The sequence below is a fragment of the Sparus aurata genome, chromosome 19 (genome assembly GCF_900880675.1).
Source record: "Sparus aurata chromosome 19, fSpaAur1.1, whole genome shotgun sequence".
Classification (NCBI taxonomy): Eukaryota; Metazoa; Chordata; class Actinopteri; order Spariformes; family Sparidae; genus Sparus; species Sparus aurata.
The window spans coordinates 25,270,467-25,279,488 of NC_044205.1; the positions used below are offsets into that span (position 1 = coordinate 25,270,467).

Sequence of the window (9,022 nt, forward strand, 5' to 3'; positions counted from 1 at the left end):
CCCCTCTTTATGTTGCATCCTTCCATTTGTTTAGATCGAGTTGTCTTTTTTTTTGTTACAAGGCTGTTCGGCTGTAGCTCAGGGGGGAGTGTGGGTCGTCTAGTGATCGTAAGGTCACCAGTTCGAATCCCAAATCAGCTGAGCTGCCTGTCGACGTGTCCTTGAGCAAGACACTGAACCCCAAATAGCTCCTGATGTGTAGTTGGCACCTTGCATGGCAGCCTCCGCCCTTTGGTGTGTGGATGTGTTTGCTTTGAGTGGTCATTAGACTGGAAAAGCGCAATATAAATACGTTTGTTTACCATTTTACAATGTTGTGCTTATTGTCTGGTTAGGTTTAGGCTCAAACACCACTAGGTCAGGGTAAGGAAAAAAAATCATGGTTTGGCTCAAAATGCCGCCCTCATGGATGGAGATGGTCCGACTTCCCCCGTGAAAAACAGCCGGTTTTGCTACAAAACTGCTGCAGATTTCTCCAGCTCTTCTTAAAAAAGTATCCAGTGTTGTGACTCCAACTCGGCAGATTGGCAGCATTGATGGATTGTAAAAGGGTCATTTTGAGGACAATTTCCAGCAGTTTTTGTTTTATGCCAAAACATGGTTTTTTCCTAACCCTAACCAACTACAACTACAGTGTTGCCACAATATGAAATTGAATATTGAACCTAAAGAAACCTACAGTTGCTGCATCATGGAAAGGTTTAACACATGGTCTGCAGAGTCGTACATTGCTGACATCTACTCCCCTAATAGGGTTTGAGTTTTCATAATGTGCTAAGCGTCTCATTTTAGTCTCATTCAAACTTCAATGTCAGTTTGTGACGAGAACAAAAGGAAAAGAAAAAAAAAACAATCAAAGTAATCCGACCACACGCCGCCATTATGCTTATTGTGTTCCGCTGTCAGGTAGCAGCTGGGTAATCACACATGTCTGCTGGAGGCATTTTTAATCAACAGCTATATGGAAAGTGCACCAATGAAATCCTGTTAACTCTGAAACCCAGATGCGAGGCCATCCCGTTGCTAATAGCCCCATTCGAACGAGAGCAGCGTTACGTTTATTATTAATGAATTACGCCTCAGCCTCTGTGTTTCACGATTTCATTCAGATAATGAAATTTCCTGAACCTCTTGTTGCCCGGATACAATTGCGCAAGGTCAAGATATAACAATTTGTCAATGTCTGGTTAAGCGGAGCACAACAATGTTTTCTTAGAAAAGTGCATGTTGGACCTCCGATTTGTTTTCACAGCCGGTACAGCACATAAATATACATTCCAATGCAGCGGCGTACAAATAAAAACAATACATATAATCCTCATTTCCGCCAATCATACTTCCCAGCTCACGGCAGTATCAGTGAGGCAGTTTGATCAGAAAGACATCATTATTTTAGAGTTTTAGAGTTGTGTATCTCTGCCGAGATGAAGTTAAGTGACACGTTGATTGAAGGCTTATTGATTTATGCGTATCAGTTGCTATAGTTAGAGCTGGGCGTGCGGTGGCTCTGTGATTAATATCTGAGAGACTGGGAGTTGAAAGGTAGGGTGATTTTTCACACTTACATTTCTTTCTCGAATTGCAAAATAAAAGTTTCTGCTCGGCATGGCAACGGCACAGCGGAGAGTGGATTTCTGCGGTATTTTCAATTCAAACCCAGTGCCGATAAGAAATATTAATGGAGGGATGACGTTGGAGGCGTGCAGGCAGGCTGCATCAGCAGGTCTTCGTCATCATAAACAGCTCCCCCCCTCGTTTCATTACTCCCACAGACTGCGCCAAACTACTTCCTGACATATTTCAAACTGATCCGCTGTCAACAAACGCCCAACATGGCCGTTGTCTCATTTGGTGAATGTATTTGAAGGGGATGTCTTGTGACACATCTTTGATGAGCAATAGTGGTCGCTGCTACAAATACATTGCATTTCCGGGAGCAACTCTATTATAAACAGAAGCAGATGGGATTTAAAATAAAACTGAAAAAGTTCCTGCTTGGCTGAAATAATTAGCTTACATCCTGTCTGGTACACAAGCTCGACAGGACATTGAGGGGGCTTTGAAATCAATTTGGGATCTTGGGTTTCCTGTATGAATCATTTTATGTTTTGTTTTTTGTTTCTTTTTTTTACATTTTAAAACAAGTGCTCATCTTCTTCAGTTGTTTCGGAGAATCCTGCAGCCCCGTTTTTTGCTGTGAAGCTCCAGATTACATCTTGTGGACTTTCTGAAACTTTCTTTCTGAGGCGTATCTTTTAAGGATAAAAATCCTGTGTTTACCAAAACTGAGTTCACTGTCTGTAATGAGTCCTGAGACATTTAAAGCCCTTTAGCAGTCTTGCCATGGGTGGAGGAGGAGTTGAGCACAGTGTGGGGTGTGTGTTTGATGTGCTGATGACTGCAGCTGCAGGTAGTTAAAGGTGCACTGCTGTAAAAAAAAAAGTGAGAAAAATATAGCGAGTTTGATCGGCTGTAACAGGGTCTTGATAATAACTGTCTCACTCTTACTGCTCCAAGTATTGAAATATATGGTGATTGGAGAGGGGCCGGTATATATTGATTTGTGTAGCGGGTGTAAAGGAAGAGACTAAGGTTACAGCAGTGAGGGGCTCTGGTGTCAGGCGCTGACGTTTTATTATGACACTGTATCTCTTCTTTTGGTCTGTGGTCGATTGCTGAGGAAGATGCAAACCCCCTGAATGAGATCTGGTTAAGCTGAGACACCTCAAACTGCACAGTTAAGGTTCAGGATCGAGGTCGTACACAGTAATTAAAAAAAGGAACCGGTGTTGGTGGGAGACGGCGCGCACGCTACAATCTCCGATCCTGATATTATGATAGCCTTGAGCTGGAGTTATGCTCCCACAAAGACAGGCGTTATAAGTTACAGACGCCCGCAGAGAAGGCGACACGCACACCTCCCTGATGTCAACAACGCATTGCTCATCCATGCACGTCAGTCAGGCTGAGCTGTTGACACATTTCCTGCCAGGTTTTTGTGATGTTACACCCAAAGTTTGTACCTGAAAACACCCACATGTGCTGTACTACACAAGTGCACATTCGCTCAAATGCACACGGACAACAGCCTTTAGAATTTCTGCAGCGGGGCAACAACATCAAACTGCTTCTTTCCACTTTTGCTGCTGAGGGGAGAAGTAATTATTCATGAGTGCAAGACGTGACGTGTCAGAAAGCTGTAAACAAAGCTTATTTTAGGAATTTGAACACATGAGAATGCTTTTTTTTTTTTCTTTTTTTTTTTTTTTCCCCAGTGTTGTTGCTGATGAAAAGTAACTGCTAGCAACGGCAGTTTGCCGCTCATCAAAATAAGAACCGGATCTCTGTTAGGGCTGCAGCTAATAATCGTCTCCATTGTCAATTAATCTGCCAATTATTTTCCTGATTAATCAAAATTGTTTGGTCCAACAAAATGGAAATAGAAAATGGTCAAAAGTGTTTATCAGTGTTTCTCAAAGGCCAAGATGACGTCCTCAATTGTCCCGGTTTGTCCACAAGCCAAATATATTCAGTCTGCTGTCACAAAGGAGTAAAAAAAAAAACAACTATTAAAAAATATATATATACACAGATTTTTTGGGGGGGTTGATCATTGTGTCATCACTCAAATGTTTCACATTTCACATTTATTATCATTATTCCCATTATAATCATTTTTAAAGGGGCACTTTGTAGTTTTGGAGAAGAAACACAAACTCAGAAATATTTATCTTTTCCATAGCTGAATAAACAAGCTGTTCTCAGAGGAAAACAAGGTCCCCAGAACACTGTTCTGGAGAGGTGGCGGGGTCTGCCACATATAAACAAAGTACAACAGTATGAAACTGTGCTGTCCTTTAAGGGAAGTTTGTTTATTCAGTCACGAAAATGTTAAGTTTGTTCACATCCAGGCTACATTCGTGTACGGTGTCTGATATAACAGAAAATAATAATGTTCAAACTGGCAACCGACCCAATTGCAGAAAAAACAACAAAAAACAGAAGCCAGAAACAAAAATCCACTCCCACTGATTGATTGACAGCTGATCTCTCAGTAGTGAGGTGCTAAAACACCTTTGCGAAGACAGAATAGCAGCTTAGCTGTGACAACTTAGCACTGATATTGATGCCAGAATAGAAAAAAGTCAAAGCCAAAAAAAAAAAAGAAAACTCGACCAAAATCCTTTTAATGTTTTCTTTTTTCCCCCTTCCAAGAGCTCATTGATTTCAGCTTAACGACAACACTACCATCTTCATTCCAAGGCGCCCTTTCTTCTAAAAGCCCATGAGCCGAGGCAACATTTTTCCCACTGTGCTACTCGTGTCACATTCATAACATGTATCAACAAGCATGAGAACCTCTGCCTTCAACAAAGCAGATCACCAGTGGTGGAGTGGGAAGGCTCGAACGTCGCATTTAGCAAGAAAACGCGTTTGATCGCGTTAAACTAACGTAAGAACGAGTCCAAAACAATTACAGCACGAGTCTGGATAAATGTGCTGCCTCATGGGCTGTTTTACCCAGCACGCATCTCTGCTCGAGTTACTTCTTCCCTGTCTCGCTCAATTGCAAAAATCTCGACAGTATCCCACTCCGAGGCTGCCTCTTTGAAATCCAGCTGTGTTGACAATCTTGCGTCAGACTTCAGCTTCAGTGCACCTCAACACTCTCTCATGTAGCGGCACATCAACAGCCAGCCTCGCCGAGATGTTACATACTCTTTGTCTCCCTCTCCCTCTTCCTGTCTGCTCTCTCTGGCAGCCTGTTTGACACCTGCTGCATTATGAAGCAGAAAGTCAACACAAAAATAACACAGAAGTGTGCCACAGCATATCAAATCAATTCACTTCCCCCAGGCAGGGGCTGCATATCAATCTCCGGCCACATACCGCTCTGTGTGAACATCTGAATGAGACATCCCGAACAGGAATTCCTTCTGAAATAAAAGACGTTTTTAGAGCTCGAACGCGTCTTTCTGACGTCAAGTCGAACGAGACAAATGTGCGATTCAGCAGCCGGAATCTTCTTCAGATATGTCAAATTGGAAGTTTCTTTAACAGATCTTGTTTTTAGAGTTATCTTCCCCCGAACACATTTTGCAGGAAAGCCGGGAAAAAAAACCAAACCTGTCACTAAGTAGCTTATATATTTCATTTGGATTTACATTTATAAACATGCTGCATAGCAAAAAAAAAAAAAAAAAAAGCGATCCAAGATGCATTTTTCAAAATACAAAAACGCACATATATCCAATGTATTTCAAAAAGGTAAACCACACTATAGAAATCTTAGACTGCAACAGGAAACATGAATGCATCATATCACATTAAGTAAGGGGGGGGGGGGGTTCATCCTGTTAGTGTGCCTCTGCTTGGCTAAGCAGCACACTCCGGCTTCCCTCGAGCTCCACCAGGAGTCCAGTGATTGAACTCACATGATTCCTCTGAATGAGCGGGCGAAGGTAAAGCAGCCTTGCAGAATTGGGTGAATGGTGCGAGTGTGTGTGGCGGGTGCGTCTGCAATGTGGAGGGAATGGTGGGATGGGGGTGAGTCGTGCGGGGAACACTAAACTTTATTGCGTGGCAACGACCGATGCTCCGACAGTTTCTAATGTACCCCCTGATGTGTTAAGCTCACCCCAGACCTTTTTTACATTTTTTTTATTTTTTTTTTTTTTTTTTTTGGGGGGGGGCTGCCTCACTGAGCTGCCATAGCAACAGTTTCAAGCCCTTCCTCCAAATCTCATCTAGTTCCCCAAAAAAAAGGGGGTAAATTATGCAGTAAGTTAGGAAGCAAATCAGCCAAAAAAGACTTTAGAAGATGCATGCAGCCGGCATACATTTCACACACCACAAACTCTGAATCCCATGAAGGCAAAGTAGCGCTTTGTTTTGCTCTTGCCTTACCTGTGTAGCTTTGACGTAGAGTTCCAGATGGCTGGATTATAGACGACTGATACCTCAGGTTGTGGATGCTGTGCTGGAGTGCACACGGCAGTGAGTAGCAAGAAGCAAAAAGCGGTGGGAGGAAGGAGACAGGAGGAGGGGGGGGGGGAGAAAAAAAAAAAGGGAGGAGGAGGACGAAGGCGCAGATGCTGAATTATGGATGTGAAGGGGGAGAGAGAGAGAGAGAGAGAGAGAGAGGGATTCCTCTGCCGCCCTTACTCCCTAGATCGCAGAGAGTGAATCATCTTCTGCACGGATCAAATGGCACAGTCCACTGAAGGGCTGGGTCGGCGCGATGAACAGAGCAGAGGGTATCTGCCGGTGCTAGGATGGGATGTCGTGGGGGGGAGGCAGCGGCGGGAGGGGTCTAATCAGTTTATACTCTGGCTGTAGCTAACAGTCCTCCGTTTAACCAGGTAATCAATACCTGGGATTCTTTATAGGTCTCGGTATCCAACCTCACCTTCTTCAACGATTTATCCTCCCCTCGTCCAGACTCCCTGAATACATCTTTTCTCCCCCCCCCCCGACATAGTTTCACACATATCAGGTGCTTCTTCAGGTGATATGATTGTAGCTACATTCCTTGAAATATTTAACAGCTCTCTAAAGTCTGGTTACCTATTTGGTGAAATAAGCACACGCCAATTTAATTAGCCTCGTTCTTATCCAATTGTATGTGTTTCTTCAGTGACCCCCCCACATCGGTGTGTTTTTTTTGGGTCGGCAATTTCTAACACATACTGCGCTGAACTGTGGGTAATCAAATCAATGAAGTCAGGAGTCTGCACCTCAAGCAGACTCTCAGACTCTCTGGAAGCCTGCACAAGGTCTTCTTCAGGGTCCTTGTGGACAGGATGAATTGTGGGTTTGGAAAGCCTTCGGCAAAGTCTGCGACCCTGCAATAGTGGTGAAATCCAGACTTTTGGATTCACCCTGAAAGAGATCTGTGGTGCGGTGGATGATCATGTCATGGTGTATGACTTGTTTACACTCGTGCTTTAAATATTTATTGATAGATTTTTGGAGGGGCGCTTGAAGGCGCCGTAAACATTATTTAAATGAGCTGGCCAGTTGCCAGGATAAAAAGTTAGTAGTGAACATTTCACTGTTCTTGTCAGAGATCACAAATTGTGTCATTTCACACTCACAGTGGTGGAGGGGATGGTCAGTGGAGTTAAAGGGAACAAGGCTGCCGAGCCAGTGACGACGGTTTGAGTCTGTGTTTTGGCATTTGTGTAAAGCCACTGGACAGTTTTGAAGAGATCCGCTGCGACACAACCGGGTGTTTTTAATGAGACCTCAGGACGGCAATAGTCGTGTTTGTGGGGACCAAAATAGGCATTTTTAATCCAAAAAAATGATGTTTTCCCAATCCTAACCAGATTATTTGCACAGCGTTGTCACATCTAACTGATCTGAAAGAAATATGAACTCCTAATATAAAGAAATGTTAAGTTTTTACTTATCTGTAGTATTGCAGAAATCTACATCGCCAACATTTATTCTGGTGACTTTGTTGCATATAGTGCAGCAATCGAGGAGTAAAATTAGCTTACATTCATTTTCATTGTCCATTATCATAGCTCCGTTGCTCATGGGGGACAATTCTGTCCGTCTGCTGTCAAGTGCTGGGCAGTTGGTAAGGGGAAACCAAAATGGACGTGGCAGCGTGTAAACCAAAAACTAGAGCTGAAAGAAGATGAAATGCTTTGCAGAGCTGAAGGGACATTGCAGAGTTAAGGGGATCATCCCTTGTGGGTTTCTCATTACAAGCCACCTCTTCTACAGTCCACATAGTCATTTGACCACAAAAATTGATAAGTGCAGCTTTAAGTTAGCAGGCTAGCATATTTACCGAACAGCTTGTGACGCTGTCTATATTTGCACAAACAATGCACAAAGGATTGTAGCTGTGCCAGTTTCTGTCGTTGTGCTTATTCCTCATCCCATCCCCCCCCCTCTACTCCCTATCTGATTAATATAAGTCCCTCAACAACCCTGGGTAAACTCCTATCAAAACCTCCTCAAACATCATCTAGCGCTGTCTGGATCTACAGTCTTGAAAACTCAGCCGAGCTCCTCTCTTAGGATCTGGTCATGTTTGAGACAAATTCCCCTTTGTTTAGCAGCATCCACCACAACTCAAACCTCCATCAGCGCAAAATCCAAGACAAATGAATCTCCGGTGCGGCCCAGCCCAGACAAAAGCCCATGTGGTGTTGCAACTCGAAACCACTCTCTTCTTCCATTGCAGTGCTCATTGCATCACACTGCATTATCATACAGCTTCGCTGCCTCCATTGTGCTCAGTGTGAAAGCTATAATATACAGCTGGATAAAATAAACTGGTTCAAGCGATCATTTCCTGCATTGATTGAGTGTTTCAACAAACTCAACGCTGCATTATAGCAGTGCATTGTGAGGGCTACAGCTCTCAGTCTTCCATCTCACAGCAATATTCAGCTCTGAGAGCACAATATTTTACGGGTGATGGACAAGTGATCGCTGGGAAGTGCAGTACAAGGACACCGGAGCAATGACTACTGAGGAGCGAGGAAGGAGAAGAAATGAACAATCTCGACGCCGGAAGACCGTCTGAATTCCATTTTTAGTTCAAGCTAGTGTCAGGTGTGCAAGTGAAGGTCTCCACCGATGTCGAAGTGGCAATAATACAGCATGTACGTACGGCAAAACATACGACAAAAATGCAAGATGAGGAAAGGAAGACAGTAACAAAAACAAAAAACAAGCTTTAAAAAAAAAAGGTGTTATTTGTAAGAAATATTGTTTTTTGAGTCTCATTCCCAACTCAGGGACGGCAGCCAACCGGTTGTACAATCCCAAAGCGTTATTTGTTTTCTTGAGTTGGGAATGAGATTCAAAAATCTACTTTTCTCACAAGTAGCACCTTGAATGATAAGAAGCTGTACTCAAAACAGACAAAAACAGACTGGGGCAAATCCAATCCAAAGAACTAGCTTACTAGCTAACTAGTTAACATGCACAAGGGATAATAAACAAGACACAGAAAAAAGGGTGGAAAAAGGACAAAGACAGGAAGTGGAAAGTCAGG

General features: G+C 43.3%; 1 protein-coding gene across 1 annotated transcript in view; it reads right to left on the minus strand.

Annotated features, from left to right (window-relative positions):
- Positions 1–6,000, minus strand: part of LOC115570403 (cadherin-18) — a 190,738-nt gene extending 184,738 nt beyond the window's left edge. The window contains exon 1 of the mRNA XM_030398967.1: positions 5,908–6,000. The gene's annotated coding sequence lies outside the window, so the exon portion shown is untranslated. The remainder of the gene's footprint in view (positions 1–5,907) is intronic.
- Between the last annotated feature and the right edge of the window lie 3,022 nt (positions 6,001–9,022).